This window comes from Lepisosteus oculatus, chromosome 7 (assembly GCF_040954835.1).
Source record: "Lepisosteus oculatus isolate fLepOcu1 chromosome 7, fLepOcu1.hap2, whole genome shotgun sequence".
NCBI classification, from domain to species: Eukaryota; Metazoa; Chordata; class Actinopteri; order Semionotiformes; family Lepisosteidae; genus Lepisosteus; species Lepisosteus oculatus.
This window is the reverse complement of record NC_090702.1, coordinates 24541129-24557390: the sequence shown is the minus strand read 5'-3', so window position 1 is coordinate 24557390 and position 16262 is coordinate 24541129. Positions and strand designations below refer to the sequence as shown.

General features: G+C 38.3%; 1 long non-coding RNA gene across 2 annotated transcripts; it reads left to right on the top strand.

The window, feature by feature from the left end:
- The first annotated feature begins 463 nt into the window (after window positions 1–463).
- LOC107078039 (uncharacterized) lies at window positions 464–15907 on the top strand. Of its 2 annotated transcripts, XR_001479019.2 has the most exons (4): window positions 464–789; window positions 5254–5375; window positions 11450–11567; window positions 15472–15907. It is a non-coding gene; the product is annotated as an uncharacterized lncRNA (long non-coding RNA). The 2 variants fall into 2 exon arrangements; XR_001479018.2 differs by lacking the exons at window positions 11450–11567; window positions 15472–15907 and adding an exon at window positions 5772–5875 and having other exon boundaries at window positions 483–789.
- Window positions 15908–16262: the final 355 nt, after the last annotated feature.

Genomic DNA, 16262 nt, shown 5'->3' with positions numbered 1-16262 from the left:
GAGTACACTTCTGGGTTCTACTGCTCATGTATAACACACTGAGTGGCCTCCTGAGTTCTGTCTTTCTTAGCCAGAGACTAGGCACACATCATGAGAGATATTGCCTTCTTAGGTGCAGCAACACATATGTCTATATCACACATTGCCCAAATCCATTTGCAAATGTTAGCATTTTTAAAACTTACTTAAACACATACCTTTTTACTCAAGCTGTTAATGGAAATTTCATCATACTTGTGATTTCACTAAGTCAATTTGCTGTCCCTTATTCTTTCACATTTTTCTGCTTCTTTTTTTGTGCATTGTGGATGGTATTGTACAGCGCTTTGTGTTTCTTGAAAAGCCTTCACAAATAAAAATGTATTATTATGATGTAACAATGAAGAACATCCTTCAGAACATTCAGCACTTACACAATCAGGAGGGACACTGATGACAGAGACTTGTGACATACCTGCCTCAAAGGTCTAGAGTTATATTAATTATAATTATTAATATAATTATTATGTTAATTCTGTCAGGGCTATTTTGAGGCATTAGTGTGTCCAGAAACCAACACCAGATGAGAAGGATATTGTGTAAGCAGATCTCACTATGGATGATCCTGAGGAATGAAACCAACTGATTTCTTTTAACTAATATATGTGGTACTCTCATTGGCGCCTTGCAGTGTTGGGTCCCTTGGTTTAATACCTGGGGTACTGTCTGCGTGGAGTTTGTCTTCTTCCTGTGTTCACATGGGTTTCCTCCGGGTGTTCCTGTTTCCTCAAGCATTCCAAAGACTTACTGGTAGGTTAATTAGCTTCTGTAAAGCTGGCCCTGGTGTGAGTATGTGCTTGTGTCTTTGTATGCTCTGTGATGGACTGGTGTCCTGTCCAAGATGTATACTACTTTAAACAAGTTTCCTGTCCTACGACACTGTACTGGATAAAGCAGTTTAAAAAATAAATGGATAAATGTGCTGTACAATGTTGTATATATCATTTTGTTCTGATACCTCCTTTTAGACTAGCATATGTGATTACTGTACATATATTTGTCTCAGTACTGGTTGTGTGTGGTTCATGTTGTGAAATAGTTCCATAGTTTTTTTTAGTGCTATTGACCTTAGCCTTCAATATATTATCTTTCTTTCATAGTACTTAAAGGATTCTAATGTTTGAATGAAAAGCCAACTACTAAGGAGACCAGTAACAGTGCCACAAATACATAAACAGCGTATATATAGTTGTAAAAAAATCAAAGAGGCAGTTAAATGCCTTTTAGAACAAATAGTTATTCCTGCGCTGACACTTTTACACCTGAAAAAGGAAAAAAAGTTCCAATCCAATTGCTCAAGAAACTGTAAGAAGTATTTATGCAAATGTAGATACATATCAAATATTAACCCACCTGTACAACCAGTCCTTACAATGCACGTTTAAATCTTTCGTGGCTCTAGAGTGTCTATTTATGGCTGTAGTTTTCCTAAAAGAAAATGAATAACCTTTGAATTCAGTTTTATCCATAATGCTTAAACATAAAGTAAAGAACAGGGAGTTTCAAAGGACGAAAGAATCAACTCAAGTTTGAATTTTGGATGAAAAGAAACTCAATCACCTCCCTGTTCTTATTCTGATTAACGTTTTTGAGTAAACTGCCACGTTCCTGTCACTCTTAAAAGACTGAAGAAGGAAAGAATACAAAGATTGCCATATTCCCTCCTTCACCTATACTCTAGTATTTTGTATGCAGAATGTGACAAATTTCAAGCTGTGTAATTTCCAATAAAATAAAATTATTATGCTCTGCTGTGAGTAAAAGAGGTGAACATCATTACTCTCTGTGGTAGTATGGAAGTACTAGTGGAAAGGATAACAGTAAACTAAAATACACAGGGATTTTGTGATCTACACAAGGGATTTGACATTCTGGAGAAGCCACTCCCTCTTTTTTCTTTCAGAAGTTTTAGTGACACTACAAATACAAACAAATCAGTGAAATTTCTTCTCACTGAATATGAACTCCATAGTGTCAATTGTCCCAACAAGGGTTATTCTGAGTCTCATGCGAGCTGGTTACAGTCGAAGATGTGATGTAATCACTTTCAGGTTTGTACTTTCATCCACTGAATTACAAATCTATAGTTTTAAGTCTTTGTGGATGAGCTGTACTATACATACTAAGGTACAAATGTTACTTAATGTACCCAATGAGTAGCTGAAAACTTGCCAATGTTTAATGCTGTGAAAAAGGAAATTTAATTGAATCTTTTTCAAAAATCTAAAAAAACTATAATTGAAAAATAAATATTGATGGTTATTGGTGTACTGTGCTGAGTGTGTATGTTCTCCACATATTAGCGTCAGTTTTCTCCCACAGTCCAAAGACTGTCGGTTAATTGGCTTCTGGGAAAAATTGGCCCTGGTGTGTGTTTGTGTCAGGGTGTGTCCCGTGATGGAACAGCATGTCATTCAGGTGTATTCTGCCTTGCTGTATAAACCAGATAAAGCAGCTGAAAAATTAATGGATGATTATTGATATAGACAGCAGTAGGTACATTACCTCTGTGAAAATCTATTCAGATACCCTGCAATCTGTACAGGGGTAAGGTATATGCTCCTATCGTGAAGTAATTCATGCTACTTTTCATTCAAGAAAATTTAAGACAATAACTTTGATGACTTGATGGTGATCACCATCGATCACCAAAAAAGGAATAAAGCAGCAATCAGGGATGGTCACTCCAAGCCCAGATTTTTTCTGAAGCATGAAAGATGTCATAATAGTAGACACTTTGCCACCACTTCAGAAGTACTTTATACACTGGCTATCCAACTGCTGGCTGTTTGAATGCAGACATTAATCTAGGTTTATAAACAATTTTAAAACATCCAGAAAAACTCCCAGATGCAGTTTGTTCAAGTGTTGGTTCAACCACAGTGAATAAAACAGGAATGTGTAAATTCGAAATGAAATTACACTTTTATCCCCATTTTTGAAAGCTGAACTTCATGTACGTAACAGGGCTCAGTGTGCCGACCGAGTTACAGAGGGATGTCACCCCCTGGGAAAGCTAGACAGTGTAAAACTCTAGTGCTGCAGAGACCACAGTATTATGGTGGCATATTTGGTGGAGTTATCCACAATTCAGGGAGTGGCACTGTGCATGCTTGGAGCCTGAAAGCAACCAGGATCGATTTCCGGCTGGGGTGGGGAGAGCTGCTCTTGTCACACATAGTAATGTCTTCAGTTAAGGACTGCTCTCAGTCAGATGCCTCATGACAATCAGCAAACATCTCACAACAGCCTGTGCTCAAGGGTCAAGGACAGAGCAGAGGAGACAAACAAGGAAAGTGAATTAGGAATGGACAGGGTGGCGCAGTGGGTAGCACTACTATCTTGCAGCCCTGGGATCCTGGGTTCAATTCTTTGGGTGTTATCTGTGTGACGTTTGCATGCTTCCCCCATGTTTGTGTGGGTTCCATCCAGGTGCTCCTACTGTATATTCTCCCACAGTCCAAAGACACCCTGGTTGGTTAATTGGGTCTGTTGTGAGCTGGTGGTGTCTGCGTCTGTCTGCCCTGTGATGGACTGGTGTCCTGTACAGGATAAATTCCACTTTGCTGGGATAAGCTCTGGCTCCCCATGACCCTAAATTGGATGAAGTGGTTAGATAATGGATGGATGGACAGACTGAAAATTATATAAACAGTGACCAACAGTAATAGTCGCTGTATGGTTCTTCAATGTATAGGTCTCAGTTACAATGAGACTTTTTGTTTCTTATGTTCAAAAATATTTTCTAAATGAAGCACTAATCTGCATTTTGGTTTCAATTCTGCCTATAGGCAATGGAGATGATTTTGCTTTTAGAAAAACAAAAATAGAGAGAAGAGTGACGCTTTCTATGTACAAGCTTTTTTAATAAAATCACAACTTTGGATATAAATGTTACATTTCATGTTTTTACTGTATGTGCTATTTTTGCTGAGAGATATTTGATTTGATTGATTGTAGAAGCAGACACTTACAACTATAAAGCAAAATGTAGTAAGAGAGACTAGAGTTTATTTATTAGATTATATTTATTAAAATCGGTCTTGGGAAGAATAATTGTATTTACATTGCTGAGAAAAAGACATTTTGAAGTGTAGTTTTCTAATTCTTTTCATTCAGTGTTTTTTTTTACATAAATACAATTCTGTTGTGATCTATAATGATTTCTCATAAAATCTGAATAATTTTAAGCTAAAACTTAACACTAATAAATCTGTATTTGATATAGCAAATAATGATTAGGGAACACCTGGCAATGACTCGATTAGAGGTTATGTGATGGATTAGCTACTACAACGCTTTATATTGGTGATTCATATACACTTTAGCTTGGTGTGATCTAGATTTTTAAGATTCTAATGACTTTAAATAATAATGAATAATAATGCTAATAATGAAATAATAAATAATAATGAATGCTAAATGATAAGCTTGATTTCTTACAACCTGTTCTGAGCAATGAAACAAATCAAAGTTGCTGTAATAATAGTAACACTAGCAATTCCTTTGAGTAAAATGCCCATAACAACCATATATTGTTACTATAAATAAGATGTCAAAACCCTTTAACACAGTAGCGTACATAGCAGATTGTTTATGGGCAGGCGTAAATTTCAGCACTGGTCTCGAATGAAGATGTTTTGTTGCTAACAGAGCCCCCTAGAGCACAGAAGAAGTAGCAAGGGAAATCCGATAGCAAGTAACATGATGTTTTTCTTCTTATTCTTAGCTTATACCTAAAAAATAATTACATTTAAAATTAAATGTGAAGAGGCAGTGCTGCACAGTGGTTAGTGGTCTCACAGCACTGGGCCCCTGGGATATACAGTATGTTCACTTGGGCTTCCTTTCGGTGTCCCGCTCTTCTCCCACAGTTCAAAGACATACCAGTAGGTTAATTGACTCCTGGGAAAACTGGCCCTGGTGCGAGTGTGTGTGCGCTTGTCTGTGTTCGTGCCCTGCGAGGGACTGGCTTCCCCTCCAGGGAGAATCCTGCCTTGGGTCTGTCGCTTGCCGGGATCAGCTTGGGCTCCCCTGAGACCCTGTACGGTATGTACGGTAGAAAATGGATGGATGGATAAAATGTAAAGATTATTTTTAAGGATCAAATACTGGAAAAAAAAAAACATTAGGATTTTCAGAATGTTGCACATTTCATTTGCACATATTAAAGGCTATGGATTCTTCCTTAAAGTTTCTTTTTTTTTTTCAAAGGATTTCTCTCATTGGGACATTTCAGATGCAGCACTTTTCTTTCTCAAGCAAAACCCCTGCCAAGTTCAAGTTCAAGTGTAATGTCTGAGAAAAGGGATGAAGGCAACTACAAGGCAAAAGTGGTGGGTATATTTTGACCTTACAAGGTTGTTTTTTTCTGTCTAATTGTTTCTTTTCTAGCAGCACCAAGACACTCACAGCAGCCCTTGTGCTTTCCTTCTTTGCTTAGCCCTGCTGTTCAAAGGCCTGTCTGCACAGACACCCACATTCCCAGGCTTAAGAGTCTTGCTTGTAGCTTTAGAACAAAATCATTTTGGCTCCTGCAGCTTTTTTTCAGTCGAGGGTGACATCCTATTTTATCATACGTCTTTCTAGCGACATAAGGTTATATTTAGAAGTTTGAATGTAAAAGAAAACCCTTTAAGTGTGTAAGTCTCCAGAACTTTTGGCACTGACTCCGTGTTACAATGGAGCTTACAGGGATCCTGAAAGAATGCGTTTTCTGTGTTCTTTCCAAGATTTATTTTGAAAGGAAGCCAGGGAAAAGTCTGGAGAGCTAAGTGGAAGCAAGCGAACAGCAGTGACATCCTAAAGAGTTGGCAGGGTACCAGCAGGCTCCACCACCCAAGGAGTGATGAGGTGGTTTGCTGCTGTTTTATTAACATGCATGTTTTTCTGGCGATGTCAACTGTTTGTTTGGTGCACCGTAGCAACTCAATTACAAAATTAAGTCACTACAAGTTACTGTATGTGATTTTTCAGTCTTTCTCTGCCCTACCAAAATATTAGAGAATGGTAAAAGACGTGATCCAACATGTCCAAAGTAATGAGAATATCCCCAAAAAGAAATATGTCTCATGCCTCCTATAATATAATAGCAGCCCGTGCCTTTGCCTCAGTGTGCTGTGCTTGGCTAATGTGACTTCAAAAGCGGAATGATTATTGATGCACCTGCCTCCAGTGCAGCATTGATGGCAACAGCAGAGTTGGATAATGTTTCACTCAGGACAGCCTAAAGAATGTTTTCTTGTTCACAGTGAATCAAAGATCACCTTGCCAAGTTACAATATTTAGTAGTCAAAGCATAAAAATCAGCCGTACTTGTTTCTTGTCACGTGACTATTGAATACTGAAATGAAAGGCTTTTATACTCATAATTTGATTATTAATTATCCTTACACAGCCCGTATTTTAACCAGCACTATCATAAACACATATCCATCTAATTTAAATAGAAAGTCTGATCAACCAAAGGCTTTTACATGGTTTCCTAAACCATTCTTAAAACTAATAAAGACAGGCATTTTTACAACAGTTTTAATTAGAAAAAACACCACTAAATATTTTGTACTAAAATCAAAGTATCAGACACTATGGAACTATAGGGATAAATTTATCCAGGATTAGCATGATGAATGGTATCAGCTTACTATCAATTCAACTTGTGCTATTTTCCTTTTTAACCAAAAAAAAACACAAAAGAAAAATACAACAGAAGAAATAAATACTTCAGAACATTTTTCCATTAAATCAATACATACATTTACCTCTTCAAAGTAGCTTCTACAGTATGTCATCCCTATACAGATGTTTGCCTGTTTATAGCATACTTCATATTTCTGTCCATTTAATTAGTTTAGACCCAATTTCAGCATTATACAGAATACTGAATTAGGTTTCTCATGTCAGCCATGTAACCATGTATTACCCTGAAAGGCCCATAGAAAGTGAATTTAGTAAAGATGAAATGACAAACACAGACAGCTGTAAGTTCCCCTGCTGATCTCACTCAGCTCAACCTTGACCTGGTCTGCAGCTCTGATCGAGACGGCAGGTGAGGACAATGAGAAGTAAAGAAAATAATGAATGGGTGATGTTCTTAATGGAGGTTGAAATAAAAACACAGAATCTACTTATTGGTAGAAAACCTAGAAAGCTCCCTCCTAGGGAAATGCCCTCTCAGACCCTTCCTGTCAAGAACAATCCCAATTCCAAACTGGGGTTACTAATATTTTGGCTACTGAGCGCAATGCAGTAGGTAATGCACAGCCAGTAAAAGAAATACATTCTAATATTAAAAGCGGGCAGTTTAATTGTATCTTTAATTGTGTGCATAACAGCTTGTGCTCTATCTTTAGAGTTTGAGTGCTAAACCATTCTGCTTGTATATACTGATTACTTTGAAGGGCAGATGTGCAACACAGGGTGTTGACCCACTTTGTATCTTATGCTTATGGGATAGACTTGGGAATAAATGGTTTCCTGATAATGGATGCATGTGCCCTAATTTTTATGGAAAATGATCAGCATCACATATCTCAGTCAGCTCAAATCCTCTAGATATAAAATGTTACTTTAGAAAGACTGTATAGGGATGTTCTATATACCTAGTGTCAGTTTTACAGCCCTTAATTCAAATATCTTTTTCGACAACTGAATGACCAGAACATAGATCTTAATGGTTGATAAATAAGAGGCCCATAAACCACCCTTGAAGGCCTGAAGGTAATAATTCCCAGAGCTTCTTCCAGCAAGTTCTTGAAGTACCTTAATGAATCAGTAAGAAATGTATGGATTAATTTTCCATACATCTGCTGCTTTATGATCAATTGCCTCTCATTTCCTAGATCTTCTTCCACTTTTTTTGTACATGGGTCAGGTCATGGTCTCTATACTGGTGTAGAAGGAAGTGAGAAGAATATTATCAAGCTGGTTTAATAACAGTTAATTTACCAATTGTTGTAAGGGACAATGATTTCATTTAAAAAAAATGAATATGATCCCTGACATTTGTCTGGGCACAATGGCCAGTCCTACACCTTTGTTTAAGCAATTACTTAACCTGCAGTCTGTATTATGCGGTACTGTAAGCTACAAAATAAAGGAAAATAACTAAATAAGCTCTAGTGCCTGTTTGCTTTGGTGATTACAGACACTTTGCAATATTAAATTTGGAGGTCAGCTCTAAGGCCTGGCTTTTAGAAAATGAACCAGATCACAAGCCAACTAAAAATCGACAGTCTCGATATATCCCTGAGTGATATTACTGAGGAAACTCAACACTCACTTGATCATGTTTTTGTTCAAGAGACAAAATATTTCAGCGCTTTGTCCAGACAAGCTCTGTGTTACAGTACTTAATTGCACCCTCGATTGAACTAATCAGTACCTTAAATGGAACCTTTTCTAATTATCAGGTACTCGAGTTGCATACAAGATGTGTTAATTAAAAAGAGAAAGTCAAACACACATAAAAGCTGAAAACAAAGACTTCAAAATTAAGCTTTTAGTACTTGGATTAGAGGTTCAAGTACATAATTGAAAACTAACATGGGAAAAAAAACAACAATGGTAGGATCCCTAAACCCATTGACTTGGAACCCCTGCATATCTGATTACTGTTTCTGTTAATGGAAAAGCATTTATTAGCCTTAAACCTACAGCTTAGTGCATAACAATAGTGCAGTAGATTCTTACACAACGTAGCCTGGGTTGCACACAAGTAGAACATGTACTGGTCACTTTAATGCAGAATCTAGACTTGTTTAATGCCATAATTCTGCTGTCAAACTCTACAATTGAAGAAGGACATTTTAAACACTTTGGAAACTGCATGTAAGCTACGTAGATTTGTACACAAATAGTTTGGAGGGATGTTATTGAATGAAAAAGCCTTTTTTTAATTTCTAGTACTGGGGGGGGGGAGTTCTTGTTTAGGCCATATGTGACCTGCTTGAGAAGCATAGATCACTCTATTCACTTCCTGATAGTTTTGTTAAAAACAAGTCAGACAGCTGTAGCCTCCAGATTTTTTATGTTCTAGTGCCTTCAGATGGTGAAAGGACTGGTAGAGATCCGGGTCTGCAATGTTTCACTTGGATATCCTTCACCCTCATCACCTCAATTAAAATGCACAAAAATATTAAAAAATAAAAGATTTCGATTGGCGGGAAGCTGTCCTGCAAGAAGAAAATAAAGATCAGGTCAGTCAAGAAAGAAGAAGAGAAGGTAATGAAAGAACAGTGCTGTCGAAAGAATAGTTTATTCGAAAAAAAACGTACACAGTTAGAAACTTTGACAGCTCACTGGAAGAAAACCAAAGAGCACCTCCATGTTTTACAAATCATTTTGTCCCTTCTTGAATAAAGTACATCTAGAATAAAAAAAAGAGGAACAAGCAGAGGTTTGACGTTTCAGCTGATAAACCTTCTACACGTGACAAGAAACACATTTCCTCAGGTTTCTAAGGTCTGTATAATGGCGTTTGCAAATATCACACACTTGTCTTGTGTATTATTGATAAATATTACCTCTCATGATTTATTCTCTAAACATTTTAGGCACGTACTTTTAAAGCCTTAATTCTTTTGGTTCATGCTGCAAATACGCAGAGGAATAGAAGTAAAATGTGAAAATCAGATTCAGCCTATGCATGAAATATGCAATCTTTGCGCTAACCCTTTGTTCCATGATATATTCATATCATATTTAGATATAATATATTCCATATTACAAATTTCTGGCAAACAAATCCAGCAATATTGCAGCACTGTTCTGGCCTTTCAGTCTCTGAAATAGCTTTTGAAGTGATTACAGTTGAATTGCATAATCTGGAGAGCAGCCATGGATGGCTCAATTCCTCTTGGTTATTAAAATAAATACTTAGCAAGGTTGTGGAGACAAAATGAGATCACCAGCTTTATCTGAGAGAAGACATGACTTACATTCCTAATTGACTGTGCTAGAGACCAGCAAACCTCATGAGTTTACTGTATACAGTACGTATCTCTTTTTTTCCCCCAATTTATATGGCATACTGTATTTTAATATCTTTGGGGTGTTTAAACCTTCTAATTTGAAAGTTCCAGGAATGCAATGACAGACCAAAAAGTAGCAGCGATGGCAGTCTGAGGATATGAATGTTTAAGAATTCAAGAAACATAGATCACCACTCAATTAACTCTTCTTTTACTTATACTTTTTTTTTAATACGCTGAGACAACGTCTGTAATTTAAAACAGCCTATAGGTCATTTTTGTCTTCTGTTCTTTGGCAATGAAATTTAACCAGATCTTCCACTATTTAGATCCAGATTTGTTTTAAACAAAGCCTCCAATGTTTGGAGTGACAGCTTGCAGCAATGCAAAGTCCAAAAAGCTATGAGAAGTCGCTTGTAGCAGTTGCTTTCATCCTGTAACGTCACAGGAACCAACTTCAATTCAAGCATTACAGTGAAAGAAAAGTTGCAATTTTTTTTCACATTAACTCAGATTCTTCTGAGAAAAGACAATGAAAAGTCATCACCGTTTCAATGATTACATCTAGTAATAAGTCTATTCGATTTTACTGGAGGTAGTCATTTTGTTAAGGAACCTTCAGGATTAAAAAACTGGGAAGCTGATGGGTATTTCTCTTCCCTTTCAAGGTAACACTGCTTTCGTCCGCCATGATTTCCAAGTCGTACTTTGACAAAATAACATGTTGCTGGAATTATTTGTGACCCTGAAACTCAGTGATGGCAAACAGGCACTGTGAAGAGAACCATTCATGTTTTTCACGGAAAGAAGCAGATGTCTTAATTTGTGTGTTTTATGGAGGAGAATAGTTTGTAATTGACCAGTAATTTTAATAGTCTGAAGCTTAGCCTGACAAGTATCAGGTGGCTTTAAATTACACTGACTATCACTGCAATACACTGAGCAATTCTTTGAACTACAGAAGAGGAGCAATTAGTGCTCCTATGCGTACCAGAGCTTGGGTCTAATTACCGAAGATAGTCTATTGGCTTTTCCAACATAATAATCTTGAAATTCACTCCTTTCCGCTGAGAGAATGGTGGCTTTCTCCAGGCACTGTAAAAAGTTATTCCGTATTCCTTTAAGAATGTTCCTTGCTTTTCTCAATGTTTATTCCTTTATGATTGTAATACATTTTGTGTGAGTTTCATAACAGTACAGCTAAAAAAATCGCGTGTGAATTCATGCTCGAAGTACATCTTGTTGAAGCAAGCCTGTTTAGGTCAAATAGACATTAAGAAGGATGCATATAGTACTTATGAGTTAAATCATAAATCCCTCCCTCTGAGCGTGTATGTATATATGTGGGTCTGCATGTTTTGTCTTGTTCTGTATGTGTATGCATGGGTGGCACTAGTGGTGGTGTAGGTCTTTTGTTTTCTTTTGTGTTTCCTCTGCAGAGAGATTAATGAAGCCCATGTCCTAACATATGAGGGTAAAACATACCAGAGCTGCCGGCTGCTTCGAGGTGATTCCAGAGGGGGCAAAGGCTTGTCAAGGAGCCCTGCTTCCTGGGTGGTGAGCAGACCTGCAGCTAAAACACCATCACCCTGAGACTCCAGTTGAGAGGCGCTCTGTTCTCAAGCTGAGGTCACCAAGAGGGCCATCGAGCCAGGGGTGTCCTCTTCATTCACAAAACAAACAAAAACAGAGCAAGGGGAAACACACAGAGTGGCAAACTAGCCCTTTTCTCCCAACGGCTGTTTTAATAGCACAACTCCTATAAATGTGATTTATCACAACACAAAGAGACTTCACCAATGATGCTATGCTGTGGAAATTTTGAAAAGAAGTGAACCATGTAACCACATTTACCAGATAAAGAAAGGCATATAACCTCAGAACAGAACTTTGAAATACAACTGAGAGAAATGCACATTGTTTATAACTCCAGATTTGTGTTAGGATTAGGGATTTGCATTCATTATAATTTTGTTTAAGCCTTCCTAAAGCATGGAGGTGAGTGTTTTTGTGAAGTCTAGGCAGGACGACACTCTTGAGAAAGTTTGGTTGAAAAAGTACAGCTGGCAAGTGAAGTACTGAGAGGTACTGCAGGCTTTGGCTCCTCCACAGCCTAAACACACCTGACTTGTAAATGTTCTTTATTACACACATTAAATAAACTTGCTGTGCTTATAGTAGACAATGACTTGTACAACCGTATTACTACAGTGCTTGCTGAGATAAAAGGCTTTCCCACTCTAATAAACTACGTAATGTCTTCAAAAAATATTATTTCTGACGGGCCAGAGAGTGAACTTCAGTGATAAAGTGAAATGCTGTAAGAAAAAAGCAATCTAAAAAACTCCTGCCAACCTGAAATGTTATGAAATCTCATTAATTTCCAAAATAGAAAATGTGCTCATCAATTATATTCTTCAAAAGTAGCACTAATTGCAGTAAAACACAAATTCAAGGACACTTAAGGAGTATAATCACAGCTCGAGATTGTAAATCATGGCTTTAACATTTTTCAGGTAAAATGGTTTCAATTTTTTCTACTTGGCCACTCTGGTATTTTTTTGAACTCCTTTAAAAGCTGCACACCCCTTCCTTCTGCAGGAGGAAGACCCTGTACGCACTTCAAGAGCTGCAAATGCTGTGAAGCCATTGCAAGGAGACCCATTTCAAAGAGCTTCCACATCCTTCCTGTTCTCTAGAACCACCGTTCTAGTGAGCCCACCTGGGGGGAATAACATTTTCAGGATTTCTAGCTGGGCGGCACCGTGGTGCAGTGTTTAGCATTGCTGCCTCACAGGGCTGTTAGGCCCTGGGTTCAATTCCATACCTATGGTGCTATTTATACAGTGCCTTGCGAAAGTATTCGGCCCCCTTGAACTTTTCAACCTTTTGCCACATTTCAGGCTTCAAACATAAAGATATAAATTTTTTTATTTTATGTGAAGAATCACCAACAAGTGGGACACAATTGTGAAGTGGAACGAAATCTATTGGATTTTTGAAACTTTTTTAACTAATAAAAAAATGAAAAGTGGGGCGTGCAAAATTATTCGGCCCCCTTGCGTTAATACTTTGTAGAGCCACCTTTTGCTGCGATTACAGCTGCAAGTCGCTTGGGGTATGTCTCTATCAGTTTTGCACATCGAGAGACTGAAATTCTTGCCCATTCTTCCTTGCAAAACAGCTCGAGCTCAGTCAGGTTGGATGGAGAGCGTTTGTGAACAGCAGTTTTCAGCTCTTTCCACAGATTCTCGATTGGATTCAGGTCTGGACTTTGACTTGGCCATTCAAACACCTGGATACGTTTATTTGTGAACCATTCCTTTGTAGATTTTGCTGTATGTTTGGGATCATTGTCTTGTTGGAAGATAAATCTCCGTCCCAGTTTCAGGTCTTTTGCAGACTCCAACAGGTTTTCATCCAGAATGGTCCTGTATTTGGCTGCATCCATCTTCCCCTCAATTTTAACCATCTTCCCTGTCCCTAATGAAGAAAAGCAGGCCCAAACCATGATGCTGCCACCACCATGTTTGACAGTGGGGATGGTGTGTTGAGGGTGATGAGCTGTGTTGCTTTTACGCCAAACATATCGTTTTGCATTGTGGCCAAAAAGTTCGATTTTGGTTTCATCTGACCAGAGCACCTTCTTCCACATGTTTGGGGTGTCTCCCAGGTGGCTTGTGGCAAACTTTAGACGAGACTTTTTATGGATATCTTTGAGAAATGGCTTTCTTCTTGCCACTCTTCCATAAAGGCCAGATTTGTGCAGTGTAAGACTGATTGTTGTCCTATGGACAGACTCTCCCACCTCAGCTGTAGTTCTCTGCAGTTCATCCAGAGTGATCATGGGCCTCTTGGCTGCATCTCTGATCAGTCTTCTCCTTGTCTGAGCTGAAAGTTTAGAGGGACGGCCAGGTCTTGGTAGATTTGCAGTGGTCTGATACTCCTTTCATTTCAAGATGATCGCTTGCACAGTGCTCCTTGGGATGTTTGAAGCTTGGGAAATCTTTTTGTATCCAAATCCGGCTTTAAACTTCTCCACAACAGTATTACGGACCTGCCTGGTGTGTTCCTTGGTCTTCATGATGCTCTCTGCGCTTTCAACAGGACCTTGAGACTATCACAGAGCAGGTGCATTTATACAGAGACTTGATTACACACAGGTGGATTCTATTTATCACCATCAGTCATTTAGGACAACATTGGATCATTCAGAGATCCTCGCTGAACTTCTGGAGTGAGTTTGCTGCACTGAAAGTAAAGGGGCCGAATAATTTTGCACGCCCCACTTTTCATTTTTTTATTAGTTAAAAAAGTTTCAAAAATCCAATAGATTTCGTTCCACTTCACAATTGTGTCCCACTTGTTGGTGATTCTTCACATAAAATAAAAAATTTATATCTTTATGTTTGAAGCCTGAAATGTGGCAAAAGGTTGAAAAGTTCAAGGGGGCCGAATACTTTCGCAAGGCACTGTATATATCTATGGTGGAGTTTGCATGTTCTCCCCAGGTTCATGTTTGTATCTTCCTGGTACCAGGCAAGAAACTGGTGCAAGGCAGGATACACCTTGGAAAGGAACCTAGTTCATCACAGGGCACACACACACACACACACACACACACACACACACAGAAACAGACACTTTTCCACCAGGGCCAGTTTTTCCAACAGGCTTTTAAACTACCAGTATGTCTTTGCTTAGGGAACCAGTGTTAACGCACATGAACATGGGGAGAAAGTATAAACTCCATGCAGGTAATGGACCCAGGACTCCAGCACTGTGAGGCAGCAATGCCAACACCTGTACCACCATGCCACCCTAACCAAGACATGTCACACAATTTTAAATAAAGTAATGGGTACAGCTCGTAAAAACAGTTGTGTAGTGTACAGGTTGTGCACAATGACGCACATACAGTATCACAAATCCCCGGGTGACAGTACACAATGGGCTGAATACCAGCAGGGATGGTTGGGCTCAAGTTAGCCAGAGTATCCTTGTTTGACCACACATCAGTGGCTCGTGTGACCTGTGAGAGTCCAATCTCTCCTGCAGTTGGCGTTAACCCTCTTGTGACATTTGCAACATGAAAAAATGAGTGAATATTTAGTGTTTTCTCTCTTCTCTTTCCAGCATGGAATAAACCTATTACTTGTGCTGTGCTTACTACAGTGCTTGCTGGGATGGAGACTTTGACTGTGATTTTTAAGTCTAAAAAAAACAATGAAGTGGTTTGTGTAGACTTTTTTTTAATGAACAACACTCGTTAAATCTTTTTGCACCCAGGGAATCAGAAGGCACTGCTGTGGACTGTATTCCTTAAAAATGCTCCAACATTTGTAGAACATAATCTGAGTTGATAAAATATGTTTAGTGGCCTCAAATGCCATATATTATGTGTTTTGCATGTTTTCATGTGTAAAAAAAGTGACACACCCTTATGGACTCTCGCCCACAGATGACTACAGATTTGACATTATCAGAAGGATCTATTAAACCACACACAGCCTCTTCAGTCACGAGAGGAAACGTGACAATCCAAGTCAACCACAGCAATGCCACAACCGCATCACCTAACAAATATGGACTGAAGCTGAAACCAGTTACCATGGAAATTACTTTTATTTTTAAAGGCTTTACCATATGTTCACTTTACTGAACTTTTACCCTGGTCTACCATGGTAAACCTCTGTAAGGGCATTCGATTCTGTAATCAAACTTAGGGACCTTGAGAAGGAATTCTGAAATGTTGAATCAAACGTTGACTGATGTTACTTGTGTAACTTGTCTGCAAACTATTTTTTGAATTGTTAATAAATCAATGCTATCATCTTCTTCCAAGTCTGCCAACATCCAGATCATTTTCATGAATACATTGACTTGGTTCAATCAATAGAATAAACAATCAGAAGACTGTTCACAAAGCATAATGTGTGACATGGTATTTCTATGTGGATCATACAAGAATTATTTTCTTCCAGCTGTCACTTTGAAACTGGGGCCACAATTGTAATAATAGCTCTGCTCTTGGACATTTTTCCAACACAATGATCCCCACTTAATTAGAAAGTGTATATCAAAGTGTTAGGCCAGAAACATAATTGGTATACAATTATCCAATTAAACATGAACACATTCTGGATTACTGTCCAGTCAGAATTCACTCTCATCAAAACAGAGATTCACTCATTTATGCATCTCAGCCAACCAGGAGAACACGTCACATTCATCTGTTATAAATGGACCTTT